At 36.8% G+C, this 23,401-nt stretch overlaps 2 long non-coding RNA genes across 6 annotated transcripts in view; one reads left to right on the forward strand and one right to left on the reverse strand.

The window, feature by feature from the left end:
• LOC125248198 overlaps positions 1-22,959 on the reverse strand; it is a 29,182-nt gene extending 6,223 nt beyond the window's left edge. The window contains exons 1-4 of one of the 2 annotated variants that reach the window (XR_007180272.1): positions 22,836-22,959; positions 20,119-20,261; positions 10,886-10,980; positions 8,559-8,808 (exon numbers count right to left, since the gene is read on the reverse strand). This is a non-coding gene — a long non-coding RNA (uncharacterized LOC125248198). Of the gene's footprint in view, positions 1-8,558; positions 8,809-10,885; positions 10,981-20,118; positions 20,262-22,835 lie in introns of those variants that run through there. The other variant, XR_007180273.1, reaches the window with a different exon arrangement.
• The window catches only part of LOC125248197, a 52,746-nt gene that overhangs the window by 17,982 nt on the left and 11,363 nt on the right, over positions 1-23,401 (forward strand). For all 4 annotated transcript variants that reach the window (XR_007180270.1, XR_007180271.1, XR_007180269.1 and 1 more), the window contains 2 exons: positions 15,333-15,609; positions 19,250-19,502. This is a non-coding gene — a long non-coding RNA (uncharacterized LOC125248197). The remainder of the gene's footprint in view (positions 1-15,332; positions 15,610-19,249; positions 19,503-23,401) is intronic.

Here is a 23,401-nt window from a genome sequence, read left to right on the forward strand (position 1 = left end):
CTGGGATTCGGCCTCTAATGGATAACACACACACGCCTATAAGCAATTAACACTAAGCATAGTTGATCCGCAGACAAGGAAAGTAATTAAAAAAAGTAAGTAATTAAACTGAAATGCCATTTCATTCTTTTTAAAAGAGAATTCTGGATTCATAAGCTTTTGCTTGCATTGATCCTAAAACAATGCTTTATTTAGCCACATTGATGCTTATGTTTATTTTCAAGCCCAGTTCATTTGAAATTCATAAAGTATTGATGTTTTTCATAATCCCCAGATGTAGTGCTTGGCAGTAGTCTTTTATGTAATGAGAAATTATCAATATCTTATTCCATCACTTTGGCCTCAACATGACTTATTGATATATATTGTGATATATATTTTTTGATAAAGGATTAAGCTGCCCAGCTCAGGTTTGAAAACTTTTGTAATCATTTCTGTAGTATGCTGACCAATCGATGGAATTTAAATGTCTTTGTTATTTAGTAAATTAAATTAAATTGCTTGGCCTTACTGGTGTAATCTGATGCTCTAACACTAGTTTAGCTTCCTTTGTCAGAATATTTAATACAAGGTTGTTCTAATAGAAAAACAGATGATCATGACAAAATAAAAGTTTATCTTTGTGTAATAATTAACATTTAAGTTTTCAAACATGAGCATGACACCTCAAACTAATTATATTATAAATACGTAAATCTCAGGCCAAATGCAACTTCTGCAGACTTCCTACTATTTTGCAGTCGTGTATCCTCGGACACTGGGGTGAGTGTGTGTTTACTGGTGCTTCATGTAACTCTCCCCGAACAGAACCCCAGTTTTCCCCTCAATCATCCGGCAACTGCCGCCAACATGTCCCGCTAAAATACTGACCGTGTTTAGTCTGGCACTGTGCAAGGAGATTGATTGGCAGCTGGGTCAAACAAAGTCATTTTCTTGGCGCTTCTCCCAGCAAATCTCTACTTGATTTGAATTAGTGCTATCAGGTCCCTTTCCACAGGGGCTGACAAAAGACCTTTCTCCGCATGCCTTAGGCTTCAAGCCTCAGCTCATCCAATCATCCATCAAAGCAATAATTGCTTAAAATTTACAAAAATGGATGGATTGAGAGTAGGGTATTAAGACAAGAAACACAGGCAACGATATGGATTTTAAAGTATATTTCAAAGGGTTAGGTTTAGTTCACCCAAAAATGAAAATTCTGTCATTTACTCACCCTCATTTTCAAACACATAAGACTTTTATTCATCTTCAAAAAACAAATGAACACAAATTTTTAATAACATCTGATAGATTTCGGTCACTCCATTGACACTTTACGCAACTACCACTTTGAGGCTTTATGAAAAAGTTCATAAAGAGATCGTAAAACGAATCCATATGAATTTGGGGTGTAACAGGTCTCGGTAAAAAAAATCAAACTGTACAGTTCTCCACCCAAGGTTTGGCACACACTTGCACCGTGATTCATCTTAAATCAAGACGACACATCTATAATATAGTTTGTTGACAATAATGCATAAAACAGACAGACAGAATTCAGCTAATATATGTTTTTGTCAATGGATCCACATCCTGGCTTATGTTATGTTACAACAGTGATGATCAAAAAACAACAACAACATGGACAAAACAGTCACTCTTTGTAAACTCTGTTCAATAGGAGTGACATATGCTCTAATATGATCAGTCATTTACGCTGTTAATCCCCAGGTGAGACCTGAACAGCACGCACTGTTTCTGTGTTTAAACTACTCGTTGAAGCCTTGCAAATTTAAATATTCAAGTGTAAGAAGACATAAAAGAGAACTTGCGTGTGTGCTGTGAGAAAAATCTCAGACAGTGCACAAATGTTGAGTACAAAAAAATCTTGGTGAGTATCCTATAGCAAACATAGTAGGTTATGTCTTAAAGGTGCCCTAGAATTAAATATTGAATTTATATTGGCATAGTTGAATAACAAGAGTTCAGTACATGGAAAAGACATACACTGAGTTTCAAACTCCATTGTTTCCTCCTTCTTATATAAATCTCATTTGTTTAAAAGACCTCCGAAGAACAGGCGAATCTCAACATAACACTGACTGTTACGGAACAGTCGGGATCATTAATATGTACGCCCCCAATATTTGCATATGCCAGCCAATGTTCAAGCCATTAGACAAGGGCAGAACGTCTGGATATGCACAGCTGAATCATCAGACTAGGTAAGCAAGCAAGAACAATAGCGAAAAATGGCAGATGGAGCAATAATAACTGACATGATCCATGATAACATGATATTTTTAGTGATATTTGTGAATTGTCTTTCTAAATGTTTCGTTAGCATGTTGCTAATGTACTGTTAAATGTGGTTAAAGTTACCATCGTTTCTTACTGTATTCACGGAGACAAGAGAGCCGTCACTATTTTCATTTTTAAACACTTGCAGTCTGTATAATTCATAAACACAACTTCATTCTTTATAAATCTCTCCAACAGTGTGTAATGTTAGCTTTAGCCACGAAGCACAGCCTCAAACTCATTCAGAATCAAATGTAATACATCCAAATAAATACTATACTTACATGATCCGATGTATGCAAGCAGCATGCATGACGAAGACTTTGTAAAGATCCATTTTGAGGGTTATATTAGCTGTGTAAACGGTGTTTATGCTGTTCAAGGCAAGCGCGAGCTCCGGGGGAGGGGGAGCATGACAATTAAAGGGGCAGCAACCTATATATCGGTGCATAGTTAATGATGCCCCAAAATAGGCAGTTAAAAAAATGAATTAAAAAAAATCTATTGGGTATTTTGAGCTGAAACTTCACAGACACATTCAGGGGACACCTTAGACTTATATTACATCTTTTAAAAAGAAGTTCTAGGGCACCTTTAAGTGAATGTAAATAGTCGAGAAAGACAATGCATGTGTACAGTATCAGTATGTTCGATCAGTGCATTATGTCCTAAAGTGACAGCAGCCTAAAATTCCTGCTGTCTGTGTTTTTAATGTTTATCAAACAACAAAAGACCAGGTAATCATTCACTGCTCTTTAATAAATAGCTTTTGTAACTTTAATAATGATTCATCTTTATTTAATTTTTACAGTGAAGATTATATGCAATGTTATTTTACATTTGATTACTTTATTAAATTTCTGTACCTGAAAAATACTGTTAGATACCTAAATAACCTGAAAAGTACTGTTTATTTTATATGTATGTTTGCTCTATTGTATTTATTTGTGCTGCTGCTTGTAGTTTGATTATTTGTTCTTATTTTCTTTATTTTTATTTGACATAGCACATACCGAACCATACCAAAACCGTGATAAAAACCGAACCGTGAGTAATTTGAACCGTTACACCCCTAATATGAAGCGGTTTAGTCCAAATTTTCTGAAGCACTGTAGATGTTTTTGGAGGGACAGGAATCTCTCAGATTTCATTAAAAATATCTTCATTTGTGTTCCGAAGATGAACGAAAGTCTTACGGGTTTGGAACGACATGAGGGGGAGTAGTTAATGACAGAAATTTCATTTTTGGGTGAACTAACCGTTCAATAATTCCGGTAAGTGGTTCCATTAACATTTCTTTTTGTGCTTAAAATACTTTATTGCCAAATGAAGATAATCTTTGAGAAAAAATGATGAAAAACACAAATAAATGTAATACAATTCTTACAAAAGATGTGTTTTCACATTTTAATTAACGTTTTTTACAGCTACACCATGTGATAAAAACAAGATAATTTACCTTAATTTAAGTCTCACAGACAGTTAGGCCACGTGCCCAGTCCACCAAAGTGTTTTTTTTTTTTTTTTTCCTTGAGGCTAGCGTATTTTTTCTATTGTTTTCAATTATAGCGCCACATTTTTTAAAAACGGCAGCAGCAATCACTGGCAGAGTGCTCTGCGTTTTTTACCGGTCACTGAGAGTTGAAGAATGTTCAACTTTGGATAAAACACAGCGCTCATCACTGTCACTTTTTTTCCCAGTCATCCAATCAGGGTGGGACAAATACCACACCGTCACATTCTGCTTGTTCAACGATAACAAACGACAACAACAAGCATCTCTTCATCCAAAGTGGCAGAGCAAGTATGTTACATTGTGTCAACATTTTTATATTCAGAAACAAACTATTTGCGAAATCAGATACTAGTTAACAGTTCCGCAGATATTCCATATCATGTAGCACATATAGTGTCTCAACTGAAAAAAAAAAAAAATGCTGCGCCGACGAATCGCTCTCAAGTGCCCACAGCAAGGTGTTTTTTTATAAAAAGAACCGGCTCATAAGAGTTTGGCTGTGTTTGATTCCCTACAAAGAGCTGGGAAGAGTTTGGTTCCAATATTTTTAGGTTCCCAAACCTGGATATCTACATCCTGTTGCTGTACGTCAAGTCTGGGTAAAGGTTTAACTATTTATCAAGAAAGAGAGAGATTTGCTCTCTGACATCTGGAAAAGTTCACCATTTTTTCAGTGGTCTTTGTGTACTGTAGGCCACAACTTCCTCCTGGAAAACCACACACAGGTGTATAATGCTTTTAAAATTGGCTATGAATTATTGCAGAGAGGCACTGCCCATAACCAAATTCCAGTTTGTCTTAAGTTAGTGTGGGTTGGCTCAATGTGCTTGGCTAAATTTCAAACTAGTACTAGGACTTGTTTTTGTCATCACTTTTTGCCCTAATGTATTTTATAATGATCAGTCTTATTATAATCAATTTCATGAGTTGATCTTGAAAAGTTGGCAAAAACGGAATATTCAATAAAAACAACTTTTGATGAGACGGGTGAAGGCTAAATGCACATTGCCGGTGAAATACTAACTAGATATTGACCTCATGAGTAACCTCCATTAATGCAAAGGAGCTTTAATTAAATAATGGATAAAGAACATGCTTTTTCCTGCTTTCAGTTAAAATATTTTCCCCAAATCAGCTGGAGAATTAAATCAAATTATGGCAACAGTTCTCTCTGTGAAGCCTTTTAGGTCAGGTCTGGAGAGTTGCAGTGAGAAGTGTGGTGGATCTGTCAAGAGTTTTCTCTGTGACTTTAATAAGATTCAGACCAGTCTTGTTTTCACTCACCAAAATGCAGTGCAGTGTGTGAGTCATGAGTCCTGTCATATGTTTGAGTAATTGCTATGAACCGAGTGACTCCTCGACGCATGTAACACTGCCTTGTAGCCAAATGGCACGTGAGGGGCCCCACTCAGCTGCTGCTCGCATTTGCTTGTTTAAAACTAATGGCACCGTTGAGTTCACTTCACGTGTGCACAAACAGTCAGGCTGTAGCCAAAAATATCTCGCTTTTTCAGATAAACTGCCACAGCAATCCCTATCTATCCTTGCTTTCATTACTTTTGTTAATACTGGGAATAAAACTAATCGATCAGTCTAGGACTCCATTCTCACATGTCAGAGAGTTCAAATCCACTAAGGGATGGAATTTATGATGTATGGAAATATTCTTCATAAGTGAACTAGGATTTGTCATATTCTGGGCTAATCTTTATGTTTACAAGGAATGTAACTGGCGAGGTAAAATAAAATTTTATGCAAGTATACAGTTGGGGGGCACTAGAGAGGAGAGGCTTTAAGTTTGCTTATCTTTATTGCTTACTTTTATAGGATTATTAAAAGATTAGTTTACCCAGCAATAAAATTCTAACATCATTTACTCATTTTCATGTCATTCCAAGTAAAAAAAAAAAGAGACTGTCATGGACCCATTTTATGATGCAAGTCTTGTGCTGTATTTCAAGTCTTCTGAAGCCGTATTCTAGCTTAATTGAGGAAAAACACACAGATGAATCACGTTCATTTATAATGACTTAAATTTCAGTCCATGTCAGTAATTTTTTTTCCAAAGTAAATAATGCAAAGATTATTGAAGTACGACAGTACGTTTTTTTTTTTCATTCTTTCTACTTCAAAATTTCATGTTTTTATTCATTGTGTTGCTTCCCATTCCTTTGTAATTGTTGTGAATTTCAAATTTCAAAGGGAAAATGAAATCATAAATGTTTTTTTGTTTTTTGTTTTTAATGTATTTTTTATTTGGCAGACGCTTTTATACAAAGCATAATGCATTTCTTTCAAGATACACATTTTTTCATGCATCCCTTGCTCTGAAATATGATGGTACTTTTATAAAACATTGTTCTTTTTGGAGCTTTACAGCCCCTGGTCACCACTCACTTATATTGTATTTGTGTTCAAAAGAAGAAAGAAAATCATATGGTAAGGAATAGTATCAGACATCGAGTTTGAGCAATCTATCCTTTTAACTGTAAAAACTGTAAAAAGGTAATCTAACAAAAACAAAACAAACAAAAAAAAATCATTTGTAAGGGCAAACTGATCTTTTTTTTCCCCCCTTCAGATATACGTATCCATGTTGACTATTAATGATGCCTGAGTTTTTCTTTGGTGTGGGAAGCATGAAATGTTATTTTATGACTGGTATATTTTGACATGTCCACATTCTTTATTTGCAAAGGCTCATAGCTTTGTTCCTATTCACCATGCTCCATTTAAATTCACTGGTAATGTGAACCAGCTTATGGACAAGGTTAAACTTGGAATCTGACCACAAAATCAAAGAGCCATGTTTGACCTTACATGGCTGTTTCAGTAGAAGATGTTTTTGGTTCAGATGTTTTGTTATGGAACACAGTAAAAATCTCAGATGGTGGTTGTAAATATCTCACTCCAAGCGCAACATTGTCTACCACTGTGAGCCCATACAATGTTGGCTTTACAAAAACTGTCAATCAAGCGAGAGGTCAAAAGGTAATGAAACTGATACTGTACTTAGTGAGTCTTCAGACTGTCATTACGTAGCTGTTTCATGTTTAGCATTAGTAGCTAACTGTGGTTTAGTTAGAGTTACTAAAAGTAATGCTAAGATGCAGCTTTGCCCTCAGCTTAGCAAGAGAGATCAACTCTTTTCCTCACAGAACTGAGTTTGACAGCCCAGGGCGTGCCGGTATTTGGATTTTTGGCATCATTTTTGAAAAAGCAAGATTACCTCAGTGACTCATGAGTGGGAAAGGCTGTTGTGGTTTTGGACTAGGCAAGAGTTCTGTGTTATCAATCACTCAACGTGTCAAAGATTTTAGTGGGGAACATGATCTGTTGAGCTACCTAATTTTTTTATTTTATTTTTCTTCAGTGAAGCCATTTGAACTAAGTTGAGCTCTTGAATTAAACTCCCCTACCCCAACCATCATAACCACTTTACAGGTACAGGGCTGTGGGTTGATTTTATCTTTATGTACAAGTTAGTAGTACTGTACAAGTTATTTTATTTTAGTGCATTTTATTCATTTATTTACACAAAATAGTATAGAATTGTAATGTCACTTATTGGCCAAAACAATTAACAAATAAAAATAATTATGTGCTTTTCTGTATTGGGCATTTTAATAACGGTGCATCCTAACTGCAATCGTAGCAAACTGTGTGTTTATAATCTAGTTTATTATCACAGGTTATGAAACAAGAATGCCTGTGTTCATGTATAGCAATTTTATTTTGTGTTCTTAAATGCAGATTGCAAAAATATCTGCATCTACATCACTGGTTGGTATATTTCTCTACATTATGTTGCATGTTGTCCCAAATTAAAAGAAAAGTTCAGTTTACAATGCAGATCTTTGTGAAGGTCATACACTGATGTGCCAGATACTAACATCTCTATATAGTGTAGGACAATCACTGCAGTTACATTCCTTCTAAAAGTTCATAATCAAATGAGCAGCCACTTGTCATTAACCCGTAGATCCGATCTTGTGATAAGTTTGATGGCACAAGCTCGTTTCTATGGGTCTCTGTCTCTGTGGTAGAAAATCATCCAAAATGTAAGGCCAGCCTTCTTTGGCTTTTTACACGGGCAGTGAAGTTGCTCAGACTTGTCTAGTGTAATTTACTATTGATTGACGTTTATGTAAACTTCTTCAAAAAGGGATTACAGCAACCGAGACTGTGTGCATCCAGGTTGAGGTAGTAGGTTGTATGGTTTAGAATTTTGCCCTGGGAGTTAACTGTACAACCTTCTAGCTTTCCTTGGAGCTCACAAGCCACCGACCAGCATACAGTTACCAAAACTAAACTAAAATACAACTTTGAGACTCGAAGAATGAAGTAATATGATGTCATTCCTTTTTTTTTGGAATGAGTATTTGAATCAATTTAGTGTGTGTCTGAGAGATGGACCTTTATATATCCTTTTATTGGTATTAGGATTATGTCTGCCAGATCATTTCAATCACAGCTGAAATCGATAACATATTAAGTGGGAAGTTTTATTTCTTTTTTAAAATCAAGGTCTTTAGTTAGCTTCATTAAGAGATATATTTTTACAGTTAATTTCATGCATCCATCTTTGGTGAAAGCTGCACTACAGTGAGGCTCATATTTCGACTACAGGTTGAACAGAATTGATTCTATATTTGTCTACATCTTAGTCCATTTGTCTTTTCAAACCACAATTGACCTATGCTCATAATTTCAATGCTAACCCAACAAGTTTCCTTAAGGGGATTTTGGGGGATTTTTTTTTACCCATCTGTTCACCCTTTAGCCATTTTATGAGCCCATTCGTTTTTGATTTTTCTCTGAAGCTCTAATATGAATTTTGCTTAGCACTGCCGTACCTGACGGACAAGTGATAAAGCTTGCTTTTGCTTCATGTCCAGTAAATAACCATAATGTATACGTGGTGCACTGAGGTGTCATCGATTTGTCTGGAGCTGGTCCTTTCGGTGCTGTCAAAGAGTCTCGTGGATCAATGCCGTCTCGCCCTTTGACCCCTAAGAGAAATCAATAGCATTGAGCGCAAGGGGCATGGGCAGCGTCGATAGAGTTGGCTGTCATTTGGTGTGACAAGACATGATAGTTATTAATGTTTGCACACTCTACACTGTCGGCCAGTACATCGTGGCTCAGAAACATTTTACTAGACAGATTTTAGAAGATATTTTTAGCAGAGCAGAATGAAGCGCTGTTTGGATTTGAATTGAGAATGCCTTTTAAATTTAAATCAAATATGAAATATGACCATATTTTTAACTCTTGTTTAATTTCTTTAAATTGCAATTCAGTAAATTCCTCTTCCTGTCATTTCAATTCAAATTTCAATTGAACTTCCAGTGGGGTGGGGTTTATTTAAATCAAATTCACACTCATGAATTGAAAGAGAGCCAATTCTTCAATTCGGAATTTTGCACAACCCTGATACAGTGTTTCAGATGTTCATTAATTGGGCTTGTATTTGCCTATAGTGAAGGGCCACTGCAGAACCATAACACTCAACTACACAAGGACTAACAAGCTTTGTAAAGCTGGAAATGTATTCGCTGCATCCTTAATGTCCAAAGGTGAAAGCGGGGGTCAGCAGTGTCCAGACACTGAGGCAAAGGCTGTAATAGAGTTGATTGATTACAGGCACTAGTTTAGGGCCCGCATTGATTTCATTTGCTTTAAAAGTCCCTAGGCCCTGTAGTCTCCAATGTCTGCAGTCTGGAGTCCAAGCGGACTTGGACTTGAATTATGTGTTGCTGTAGAAATCGCCGTGTTCCTTGTGGTGCAGTGGAGATTATATACTGACATTCAGAGCGCTGCGCTCCTCTGAGAATGCTTGCATAGGGCAGGAGTGTTAATGAAACAGGGAATGAACTGAACCACAAGATAGGCTGTTCTGCAAGTCATTATATCGTTACACGAACCCTTTCTGCCTTTCTCAGTGTTTGCACTATAATGTTAGACATAGCTAATGATGAATTAGTCATTAGGCATAGACTTGTTCATAATATGCTATCAGCAGTGGTGTAAATGATTGCTTAACAGTTAATTTCTCAAAGAAGATGTCAGCGATTGACCCAGACCAACCGCAGAATAGTTTGCGCAAAAGGTTTATTGCTCTCCTCGGTCAATTAAGGTTAGCATCCCTTGAGCCGGGATGAGGTTGATGACGAGGTCGGCTGTCATCTAGTTTGTGAGCTATTTCTTTGGATCTTCACTTTTCTGCCACCGGCCATTTGCCTTGCGCCTGAAGAGAATCGCTCGCCTCACTCATGCGCCGCAGCTTCCTGCCACTGCGGGACAGCATGATGGATGTCTCCCAGAAGCCAATGGCAGCAAGCGGCGGGGCGGGTATAACCTGCGCCTTCCAGTCCACCCCCGCCCCCTTCCTAAGACCAGTCTGCGTCTGATTCAGCACCCGGCTCCTCTCTTCTTTACCTTTTTTTTCTCTCCTTCAGAGATGGATGGTGGCAGCGATGGCGTCTCGTTTGTTCGGAAAGCCAGAGGTAAATTGTGAATGCCGATAATAATCTGCTCATTCCCGGGAGCATCACCTCAGTCGGTTCCCCCTTGTCCTCCTCAGGGGAGGACAGGGGCCAAAGGTGTGGGGGGAGGGAGGAGATTGGGGGAGGAGCCGGGAGAGGTGAAGGGAATAACATCACTCATGTTTTGGCTGGGGTGAGCGACTGAATTGCCACCACAGATGGGAGAGATTTCATTAAGCGTACCGAATAGTGGCGACAGAGGTAAAAGAGGGGGGTGGGGTTCGCCGCTCGGATGTTTGCCACATCTGTATGTAGTTGCCAACTAGTCGCACCTTCAAATATCTGAGTGACAGCTTTGTCTTGAGGCGTTGGTGCATGCCCGCATTTGCAAAGGGATGTCCGATGCAGCCTATTTTACAGTAACAGACTTTTTGCTGGGGATTTTTCTGTCTTTTCTGTGTCTGCAACTATTGTCTGATGCATATAACTGCAATGCAAGGTCGCTTTGTCCTACCTGTTATGTGGACGAGGCACCTTGAGACTCTGCTGGGATTGCAAGTCTATCATGACTTAGAGAAGACAACAAAGAGGAAGGACTGACCGTCTGGCTCAGAGATGGAGGTGGGGGGGGGGATGTGTTTCCTTTCCTCACACAAAGACTGCAGAGCAGAGGGCATTTGTCTATTGAAGTCCAATCTGAAAAAGAGAAAACAAGTCTTACAAGTTGTCATTCAGCTCTTTGCCTTTTCATTCTTCTTTTCCACCCCATCATCCTATTGTTGTATTGCCTTCCGTCTCATGCATAACAGTTACTAGCGAAACATCTTTGTATTTTACTTGCAACATTTTCAGGCTTTTCACAGGACCAGTGATGCTGTAGGACACAAACCAGACGTGATGCAGCCAGACACCAACTTTTGGCATTGTACGAACTGCTGGGTTCAGCTTTGATAATACAAAAGCAATAGCCTCAGCTGGTTATAGCTGCCCTCCTCCTGTTCCCTGAGACCCTAACTCGTGAGTTCTTCTTTCAAAATCACGGGTCAGGAGCTTGGGAGACAGGTGGAGGGCTTCAGCACCTCTGACCAAAATAAAAATCTTTCCAACGTCAGATGAGCTTGTGCAACAGTCTGTTTGCCTGCTTAATACATACTAATTGTATCGTGTAATATTTGGACTTGTCACACTACACTTAACCCAGGGTGAGCATTTAAATCCCAGGTTAACGCCAATTTTAACCCTGGGTAAAGCGTTTCACACTTCTGTTTTTGAAAGCAAGTTATCATGGCTGTTAACCCCGGGTTACAGCAGGGTTTACCGGGACTTTGTGATGCTAACCCTCCAATTGTGGTACCAAAAATAGACAGGGTAAAACAATTCAGTGATAAAAGTAATTGAGATTTTTTTTTGGGGGGGGGAAGACAACTAATCATAAATGGCTTCATTGTTTATCTTGTTAAATATTCATAGGCTTTAAACAGTCATAAACTTTCAAACTCTGTGTTTAGTGTCATCTGAGGGGGAAAAGTTATTTTATATTCTTATAGTGTAAATGATATTCTTGTAGTATATATATTTTTAAAAGATTTAAAACACAGCGGTTTCCACAGATGTATATAATAGTTTCTCATGCTGCACTTGTCAATGAATGTTTTCTTTTTATCTACTGATTTCGCAAATTTGAACGTTAGCCTAGAGTTTCCAAATATACTGTGTGAAGTTAACTAACCATAAGTAAAGTATAAACTGTGTAAAATATGAATCAAGTTAACCCAGGATTACATTAAACCAGGGTTTAGAATGAGAAGTGCGAAAAGCCCACAGGCTATTTTGAGATCTGTATTTAAGCTCTGAACTTAAATACATAACTTTTTATGTATTTTACACACTTCAATCACCCTGAGGCACAACCGGTTTGTAAATTGGGAAATACCAATTTAGGATACACACCTGGCAGCCAAGGTGTCTGGTTAGGGGGTTTTCCATCTAAAAAGTTCTCAGATCAGATCATAAATGTATTTCAATACTATAGTAAACGTCTAATTAAATGCAGCAAATGTACATGTTCTTTATACGTAGTTTTGGTAAACCGAGATGTATCTTGTGGCTCTTTCACAAGCACAGCTAATGCATTAAAAGGCGTATCAAAAGGAGAATTTACTGGGAATTTAATATGTAGGTAATGCATTTGGTTTGCTTCCTGCTGGGCATATGGTTACTATTACAGTATATTGGCAGAGACAGAGATTGTTGAGAGTGTAGGGAGGGCAAATGCTGTTTTCAATAATTTTTTGAAGAAGTTCTCTGGCAGATTAATTAAAAGCAGATTGGCTTCTTTATTATGGAATTATCGCAGAGGCAAGATGTACAATGGAAATAAAAGGTGGAAAAGGTCAGTTTATTCCATTACTGTCCATGTGATGTCTGTGAACTATGGAGGATTACGAATATGTATTTTTTTTATCCAAGAAGCAAATGGGATTTATTCCCATCACTCAGATATTTTTACGTCATTCGAGTTTACGTCATTAGGTCTGAGGATAATTGCTTTGCTTCACAAATATCATCGTTGTGTTTATGACAGCTGTTAGCAAGTCTTCAAACCATTTATGGATTAATAGCATAATTCTGCAGACATTTCTAATGCCATTCGGTATGCTTGCCTGCATCATATTAATTTCAGAATAATAATTCTCTATTCCAGGACCAGGTTTCCATTTGCATTAACCAACATTTATTGTGGATGTGTAATTATAAAGCCACTGACTAAGATTTTGCTAATGTATATATGTATGTATGTATATACAGTAAGTGATATATTTGATTAAATCACTCAGATTGACTCTTGCTCCTTTTTTGTCATTATTTTTAGATCTCTGAGAGAAGAAAAATGTCTAAAAATGCAACCTCAACAAAATTGATTGTCCTCTGACGCTAACCATCCAATTACGCACTGTATGGCTTTTATATATTTATTAAACTTCACTCCAAGCAGTGGCAGTTTTCCAGCTAATAGGTGCTTGCTCCACAGAGCCCCCAGCAACAGTAGCGAGATAGTCATCCACCATGAATACAAAACAGTCAGGCATGGCACAGTAAGCCCGAAGCCACTAGACTCAGTCAGATGCGCATGCCCACTGAAAGGAAAAAGAAAAAGAAAAAAAAAACAGCCATGGTGCGTCTGTCTGTAATCTGACCACTGAAAATCGGACATCGGAAAGTGGATTTTACTTTGTATCTTTGAGTTTCCATTCAGAGTTACAGTGAGGGTTTCAAAGTGGAAACGCCTAACTTGATGGTTTACAGCTCGCTGGATATTAGTAATGAGATTATATAGTATATATAGAGCAGGGGTTCTCAACTCTGGCCTTCAAGGTCTACTTTCCTGCAGAGTTTTGCTCCAACCTTGATGAAACTCACTTGCTTAGTAATCCTGAAGACCTTGATTAGCTTGTTCAAGTGTGTTTGATTAGGGATGGAGCAAAACTCTGCAGGAAAGTGGATCTGGAGGGCCAGAGTTGAGAAACTCTGATATAGAGTTTAGTAGGCTCTTTTCAATGTACTGAGAAAATTGCAAATCAATTTGTGGAAGAAACTGGCAGTAAATTATGAGGCTTGGTGGGTCTTTTTCTTGGGAAATCATCATCTGATTTATTCAAAATTTCAAAGTGAATAAAAGATTGATTGTGGACTTGTACACTGATTTATCAACAAGAATATTAACAGTATGAATCATGAATTGTGGGTAATTTCCACACAATCTTTAGCCAATTTAAGTGATGCATTAAAATATGTACTCCCATGGAGGTCAAGGAAGGCCTCAAAGTGACTGAATTTCTTGCCGCATATTGTAAGTATGATGCTTGAGGGCGAAGTTATTGTCTTCATTTACTAAATGCAAGTCAAATAAGCATAGAACAGCTGCTTTGGTCACAGATGTCTCGCTCTTTTCTAGTTGACTCTTTCCTTTCTCTTCTTTTCTATCACCCGTGCATATTTGCAAGCACACACTTGGGTGGTAATCAGAGTTGGCTGATGTCTGGGTTTTTCAGACACTGCGGCAGGCATCCAGACAGTCACCTGAAAACTCACTCCATCTTTGAGTGTGCTGCCACCATTGCTTTCACCCTCCATTTCAATCTTATGAATACGCCGCATATAGATTACAACATTTTCATTTCATTTTCACATTTCAATTTCTTGAAAATGTGCTGTTGAGAAGCAAATCAATATTTTATGATCTTTTTTACCTAATTTCAACCATGCGCTGTCAGACAGCCATTAGCGCCTGTGAGATTCACTTTAGTGTCGTCATGTGGATATAGTCTGTAACTGATGCAAATGATATTCTGGCTCCAAATCTCCCATTGTCCCTCTTCAACTCGGTTTCATCTCCTTGGCGCCCTCTACTGCATTGCTTTGTAGGTGTTGCCATGACAACCCAATCCCTGTGCACCCATATTTCAGTTCACAAGCGACAACAAGGTGCACTGTGGCATTATTTGTATCGGCACCACCAAGGTCACTTTCTCTCAGCAGTCTGTCTCCCAAAGTCAGCAACCCTCATGTCGGCCAGCCCACCGTGAGCTATTGAGCAGACACGATGTGCACGGACACAATTTGAATATGTGATATCCTATGATTAAGATTGTCTGCACTTTTTTCAGCCACCAGGTCACATTTTGCTGACATGTTTTCTTTAAACTGGTTAAATAATCCTTCAATGGAGGAAAACCTCACTGCGTGTCTCATATACCAAGCTTCAACTTTACGGTAATTGTAGGGGTAATTTCATGGAATGTTTAGCATCGTTTTTCTCCATTCGCAAAAAAACTGCACATATTGTGCCTCATATGGAAATGTAGCCGTTATTTATGGCCGATATGTGGGTTTACCGCAGATGAGTCGAGCGCCAAACTCTAAAACCCTCTCATAAGATGGTAAATGTGTGGTTTCGGCTCAAACTGAAAGACTGCAGAGTGAGGACCATTTTAAATGATGTATATGTGCGATTGTTGCTGAAATAGTGCCGTGTGTTTCATTTGCAGGCAGTCGGCGGTGTTTAAGCGAAGCTCCTCAGACTTAGCACATCTCCACACAGATGAGCTGAGAGGTCAATGAGTTCCTGGGCTGCCACAGCGACTGCCAAGTACAACCAGACACACTCTATTAGATGCATTATAAAACTGTTGAAACTCTCTCTGTCTTTTTCTCTTGCTCTGCTTCTCTCTCACTGTTGCATTAACCAGAATAAAAAAAGAAATACGCTCTTTTATTACTTTCAGAATGCTTTCGACCAGACTTTGTCCAATAAAGGAATAAAAGGTGAATAACTTGGTTCTCTTGCTTGTGTTTTTAAAGAAATATACTGCTTTCCTACACATCTTACAGGAGATTTTAGCGGGTCAAAGCTGCTGTTTAAAAATATATATCCATCAGCCACAAGGCCAGTTAAGCTGCTGCCATTTTAAGCATTTACCAGCATTGTCCTGTGCCTGATTGGCTGATTAACAGAAGTAAAGTTTTTGTGTAAAATCTTGAAACATTTTTCTGTTAGTGTTGTAACTTTTGTGTAAAATATGAAATAGCATTTTATTAATAAATATTAATATGTGGGTCTTTGACAAATAAAGCTTCAAAAAAGGTGTTTTTGAGTAAGTTTCAGTTGTTAAATAACATTTCAAAGTGTTTAAATTCATTTTTTGACTCGTTTTATGTCAGGCGGTACAACCAAATGTAGTTGAACCACCTGACATGGAAAGTGTACCAAACTATCCATACTTGAAATTATCAATTTTTACTAGTATTTGAGAGAGATCTACAAACCTTTTAACTCTGCCACAAGTATCAGTGGTGTATTCCAGAAAGCAGGTTATGTGACATACCTGGGTATGTTTAAGAGTAGTAAGTGGATATCCTCAACTTTTGGTTCCAAAAACGAAGGTAACTTTCAGGGTATGTAAGTAGCCATAGCAACTTACTCTCTGAACATAACTGTTATGTTCCATGGTTAGTTTGCTTAAGAGGTATTCAGATGCATGTTATATAATTAATATCCAGCGTTAGCAGCAGTTCTGGCAGGTCACGTCAGTCAAGCTCACATCAGCTGACTCCCAGGTGACTTATGTCTACCTATAGGAATACGACGCCTATCACAGCATCCATATATAAGCTCCTCAGTATTATCAGTAGCTATTGCATTTCTCAGGAGCAAATTACCCTACTCCATCCCCAGCTCCTCCTCTCTTCAGTCAGGATTAGCCTTATGATTTCCCTGAATCAGACTAATTCTTGAAATATGCGTACATGTTAAATTATTGACATTAATGATATCTGCATATGTTGGTCCTGTTCTGTTTACCCTAGGGGGGTTATCGCTGCTCTCCCTGCTCTTATCCATGCTAGGCTGCATGTATGCACAGGGAGTTCATGCCCAGAACAGAACCATACCGCCAATACAAACTCTATGCAATTATCAATCATATTTGACGATAGTGGTCCTGACAGAAATAGTTTTATTAATGTAACTAAATTTGTTATATATTATATAAATTTGTTATACATACAGAGATCACATTTTACTGTTTGAGCTACAGGAATGCTTTATCAGTGAGTCATTGAATTGTTTACTCAACCAGTTCCATTTAAATTTATACTATAAAGCACTATTATAAAGCGGTAATGTTTAAAAGTTTATTCAATTTTAATATATGTGTTTATTTTATTATCTCACACATGGATCTGCTTTTTTCTTTTTATAACAGTTTTCTATGCTATAATTTCTATAATAAAAAATGTGATATATTATTAATTAGCATCAAACAAACAATATATTTCTTATGCTCAGTGAATAAAGATTACTTATTAAATTAAGATTGAAAAAATGACCAAATAGGTGGCAATGTGCACTAAGTAGGTTATGTAAATCGCCATTAAACAAAAGAAGAAGGAAGTAGAATGGCGCGCTTTTTGTTTTTGCATCTCTTTCCATGGTGAATCATCGATTCGTTGCTCGGTTGAAAATGTCTTGTGTGTTAACCGGGAACATACTCTGGGTTGGCTGACACGTTTTTGGAACCAGCATACCTTGAGTAAGCAAGCTTGGTTTATTCAACCGAGTGTTCAGGGTATATGTGACAGTAAGTTAACCTTGCTTTTTGGAATACCCCCCAGTTGGGTTCCTCTGGATAATGCATTATCATGTTTACTGTTGTTATTATGTTGTCAGTTCATAATAAAAGACCCATGTTTGCAGTTGTGCCACCCTGACAGAATATACAAATTGCTGGACAAAAGTTTCAGTTATCTCAACAGCTTTAAAACTACTGATATTTAGTTTTTAATTTTTTATTAACACACCATTTAAAATAGTTTTCTTAGTCTGTTGTTCATTTGTTCGGACAGTTGCACCAACTGACATTTGGGGGTTTAAGATAACAAAACATAAAATAATATGAATTAAATGTAAATTAATTCAAACTAAACAGGCTTTATAGAATAAAGTGATACATGTCATGAATTTATTAAATTATTTTAAAAGGAAATAAAACAACAGTATGCACGTCATGTCATTTCTAGTATGTTGTAAAATAATATTTAATAATATTTGAGTAGAAAATGTAAAATAATATTCTAAATAAAAAGTTTTTTATTCATAATTTTTATTTAAATCCAGTATTATATTCATCTACTCTTTTGAAATTGGCAGCAGCCTGTCCAGACTGATTATTAACAGAAGTGGTCATTTTACAATGAATAATGCACGTTTTTAAATGTTAAAATAAATAGGTTTCCTACGGAAGAGGATTAGGGCCAAGCAATAATAAAAAAATAAAACCATCTCGAGATTAAAGTTGTTAAATTTTGAGAAAAAACTTGTTAAATTTCGAGAAAATTCGAGATAAAATGTTGAGAATAAACTCGTTAAATTATGAGAAAAAAACTCGTTAAATTTCGAGAAAAAAAGTTGAGAGAAAATGTTGAGAAATCGTTAAATTACGAATTTGTTCTCATACGACTTTTTTCTCATAATTTAATGACTTTATTCTCATAATTTAATGACTTTATTCTCATAATTTATTGACTATTCTCATAATTTAATTACTTAATTTAAATTACTTAATTTAAATTATTTAATTTAATTACTTTATTCTCAACATTTTATCTCGACTTTTTTCTCGAAATTTAACGACATTTTTCTCATAATTTAACGAATTTGTTCTCGTAATTTAACGACTTTTTTCTCGTAATTTAATGACTTTATTCTCAACATTTTATCTCGACTTTTTTCTCGAAATTTAACAACATTTTTCTCATAATTTAACGAATTTGTTCTTGTAATTTAACAACTTTTTTCTCGTAATTTAATGACTTTATTCTCAACATTTTATCTCGACTTTTTTCTCGAAATTTAACGAGTTTTATCTCGTAATTTAATGAGTTTATTCTCAACATTTTATTTCGACTTTTTTCTCGAAATTTAACAACTTTAATCTCAAGATGGTTTTATTTTTTTTATTATTGTTTGGCCCTAATCCTCTTCCGTAGTTTCCTGTTAAATATTGTGAAATAAATAATTTAATACATATAAAACAAATATAAAAAAATATATATTCATTCATTTTATTTAAATTCAGCATTTTATACTGGCCTGCTTTTGAACAAGTGTAAAAATATTTTTTTTTCCCCTGTAAATTTTGTGAATATTGTGGAAAATAATAAATAACAATTTATTAATAAATATTTAATATATGTATTATAAAGCATTAAAAATAAATAAATTATGTAGTTAAAGTTTTTATTCATTATTGTTATTGCAATTCGGTATATTATATTGGCATGCTCTTTAGATATCAGCATCAGCCATAAAAAATCTTATCCTTGGACCACTAGAATCCAAAGACCAGAAAAGACTGAGTTCTGCATGGCATTCTCCCAGCTAAAATCGTTCATCTCTCTTCCACAGCCCACTCTCTCCACCAGTGAGCCGAGGCAGTGAATGAGCACTGCATTCTAATAGGATGAGTCCGGTCACTGCTGTAGGGGGTACGGAGTGCCATGAGAGTCCAGACAGAGAGCCAGGCACAGACAAAAGCCCCATGCTTTGCCCAAGTTACCTGCCACAGACACTACCTGCTACACAAGCTGACCTTCTCTCCACAATACCGCCTCTATTGTTCGCTTGTCAAGGGCAACGGAAAGAATAGCTCCTTTTTCCCGTAAGAGCTTTTTCCACAAGCCACAATTTTGAGCATTAGTGCCTTATTGAGACATCCACTGAAAATGAATGAGACAGATTAAAACCAAGCAGCGCTTCTTTTGGTTCCGATTTGGCAGGCTGGGTTAGTAACAGCCACAGGTCTCCAGTGTGTTTTATCATATTATCATGAGTCTCGAATGTCAATTCATTAGTCGGTTTTATTCATCTGCTCTGGCTGTATGCGTCAGATTTGCGTCAGGCACGAACCCGACTGTGAGATTTAAGCTTATACGGAAGGACGTGAGACAGCCAAGTCAAACATTCTTTGAAGTTGTGCAGTTTGCAGAGATATTAAGCAATCTAAAACACAATTACAGCTCTTTTACTTTGCAAAGCAGCAGATAGCATAGAGAAGTCACAGATAAATCTCACACAATGCATCTAATCAAGGGACGAAAAGCTATACTGATATTGCTCTCACTTTTAATATTGTTGCTTAACTAATAAAGCATCATATTATACTTATCTTTCAAAAAACTTAAGTCAAATAAATGTGGAATGTTCCAGCTACTGTGTATTTGATGAAGTTATGAATGTTTTGAAGCTGGTAGCCTAAGGGCTGGAGAGATGCCTACCTTTCTCCCTTCACCGGCCTCTGTCTAATTATACATTCCACTGAGAGATCTCCATTCAAATGGCCTGATCCCTACATGCACAAATTCATACTTCTATCCAAACAGTAAGCCAGCCCAGAGAGACCCGAATGAGAAAAATCGATCTGCAAAAAAAAGAAAAAAAAAAAGGGAAATGATTATTTCTACTATAGAACAGAATAAAAATCAGTAATCGTACATAAAAAACACAGGAGTGAAAATCAAACTAATGCTCAGAGAACATGAGCGCTTTTGATTGCTGAACCACAAAGTTGCCAAAACCACAACAGCAGAGGTTCAAACCCCCTTTCTGGGTCCACAAAACTTAGGAGAAGAAAAGGAGAAGCAAACATTGTGTTCCTACCGTCATCAAAAAACCCAGACGTATTTGAGTGTTTTACACAAAAGGCATTGCATTTCTAGTTTAAATATCACAAGAAAATTAAGTTAGACTCATAATGAAGCAGGAATGTGTCAGAAAAGAGAAATTATGCACACACACAAAGGATGTATTGCTGACAACTGCTCTCAATTCATAACACAACTAAAATGGTCTCATTTTAGGGGTTTATGCTTATTTAGTCTTTCTCAAATGGATGGACTGAAGTTGCAACTTGCTACACTGAGAATCAACATTGTGACAAAAAGTGTGTAAAAAAAGTTAAACCAGACTGAGGGCTAGACCAAAAGCTAACTATTTTGCCCATGTATCATATTTATCTTTATGGAGTTAAAATTTTTGAATAATCTGGGTTGATTTCTCCCATTGCAACATAATCAGAAATGAAACCTCACATGAAATTCACATGCCAGTGCACTAACAAATTAAGATGAATCTGATTTTTCCCTTAAGAAGCCTATAAAATGCACAACTGAAGTGAAATGCTATTCTAGAGAAATCTGGAAATAAGGCAGAATGAGCTGTAAAGGTAAAGCCTGCCATCTAGTGGTGTTAACGCATGGATTACTCACATGAACTGATTTAAATATGTTTTTAGTACCTTTATGGACCTTGAGAGAGGAAGTGTCCATTGCTCCCTATGCAGGCCTCACGGAGCCATCGGATTTCAACTAAAATATCTTAATTTGCGTTCCGAAGATTAACGAAGGTCTTACGGGTGTGGAACGGCATAAGGGTGAGTAATAAATGACAGAATTTTCATTTTTGGGTGAACTAACCCTTTAATTTCCCCATCTGAGCATTTTTAAAGGATTTTTATGCAACAGAATAATATTTATCTATAGGGTAAAGGGTTGCTCTTCTCAAACATTTAGTAGTTAAAGCTGCTGTCCGCGATTTTTGGCTCTCTAGTGGTTAGGCCTTTAAGGTGAAAGAAAGTAAGCAAGCAAGCTAAGGTGTGGGTTTAAAGGTGATAGAGAGGATTTTTTCGTCGACTGAGAATCCAAAGACTGTTACTGAGTTTTTTAAATGAGCGCATGCGTAAGAACAACCCCCCTCCTTCACAGCTCACTTAAAAGGAACGCCTCCCAAAACTCGTGCACGAGTATTGGACACGAGTGTTTACCACCGGCATTCGCTGTGTCGTGTTTTTTGGATTCATTATGTCGGACTCACCGCAGGTAACTCATAATCTGCAGTTGTTACTCCTGTCTCCTGACAAAAACATTGCATGTGGCGCCTGTGGAGTGTGGAAAGTTACTGGAGAGCGCAGCAGCGCACGTCTCTCACAAGGAACGTCATGGCAGTGATTGACAAGCCAGAGGGCCATCATCGCGTAAACGATTGGCTGATGTTTTTAAGGCCTTACCTCGTGCACAGATGAAGTATATTAATATTATTACTTTCAGTGCACCTAATAAATAGTCTTTTATCAGTTAGTAAAGACAGTTTCAAGTAATATTGCAAAAATGTATTAGCACCTTTAAATCTCACCCTTCGCAGCAGGTGGACAGTGGATCTATTGAAATGAACATATTTAAATTTCCGCATCTTTGCCTACAGGTTACAGTCAAAACTGGTAGGATGGTAGGCATTTCCCAAGCTCATAAGGATGGTAGGCATTTCCCAAGCTCATAAGTGTGTGATGGAATCCTTTGAGATAAACATATGCACATTTCTGTGAACTCACTGAATTTTTTTTAGAAAGGGCAAAGCAACTATGCTGTAGGTTAAAAAAAAAAGAAAAAAGAAAGAAAAAGATTGATGCTTTGCAGTAATACTGACTGAAACTTTCATATTCTTGCCACATATACCCTTTATAAAACATATCCACAGTCACAGAGCTGGGTTGCTCTTGCAGCTGTGTAAAGTTCACATGCACATTTACAAGCATTTCGACATTTGCCAGCTTTAGGTCTTCATAAAAGCCTTTCATTTGCAATGATATTAGTAATACTAGATTCTTACTAAATCTATAGGGGAAGTGAGGGAATATACTTCATTTTTATTATAATATAATTTTTCATAACAAATATCATAGTCTACTTTAAAGAAACCTCAGTTGCATTGATCTAACCATGATAACGATTTCTTATTCTTTGTTTTACTAAGAACCAACCAAGTCGCTTAAATGTTCACAACGCTCACCACAATTTACCTGGTCACACCTAAACAAGGTATAGGCACATTTGAAGTAACGAAATCTAACTTGCTCATGGAAATTGTAATTGTGTGAGGGAGAATTATTTTAAGACACGTTTCAGTTAGCCTATAAAGAGTTGTCGTTATTGCTGCTTACCTTTAGTGATGTTAAAGAGTCTTCAAGGGTTGAGTATCCATGTTGGCTGTTTTTCTAAGTTACTCGGTGTTGTTGTAGCAGGCTAAAGTGCCAATTATAGAAAAGAATAGGAGCTATGTATTGCTCTTGAGCACCCCTCAGGTAAGAGTCTGTAACTACACTATTATGAACGCCCAAAGACGGGTAGACGGCCATACAAAAGTAATGTTAATGTATTCTCTGACCAAATAACATTTTCCCCAAGCAAAATAGAAATACAATTTGATTGTATTATAGTACATACTTACCAGTTGTAGATTATTTTTTGGTGGAACCTTAACAGCATATTATTTTAATATTCAATTCAATGTTATTTATAACTTAATTGCTTAATGGTGATAATGACGCTATGCACCCCATACATAGACAGCTTGGAAGACAAATAAATAAACATAGTTCATATGTGCTGATAATTGTTGTTAGTTAAAAGAATATATACTGTAAATATATAATATTTGAATGTTATGAACAAATATATTACACATGAAACAGAACAAATGTTTATTGCATCAACATACCATTAATAT

Source organism: Megalobrama amblycephala, linkage group LG16 (genome assembly GCF_018812025.1).
Source record: "Megalobrama amblycephala isolate DHTTF-2021 linkage group LG16, ASM1881202v1, whole genome shotgun sequence".
NCBI classification, from domain to species: domain Eukaryota; kingdom Metazoa; phylum Chordata; class Actinopteri; order Cypriniformes; family Xenocyprididae; genus Megalobrama; species Megalobrama amblycephala.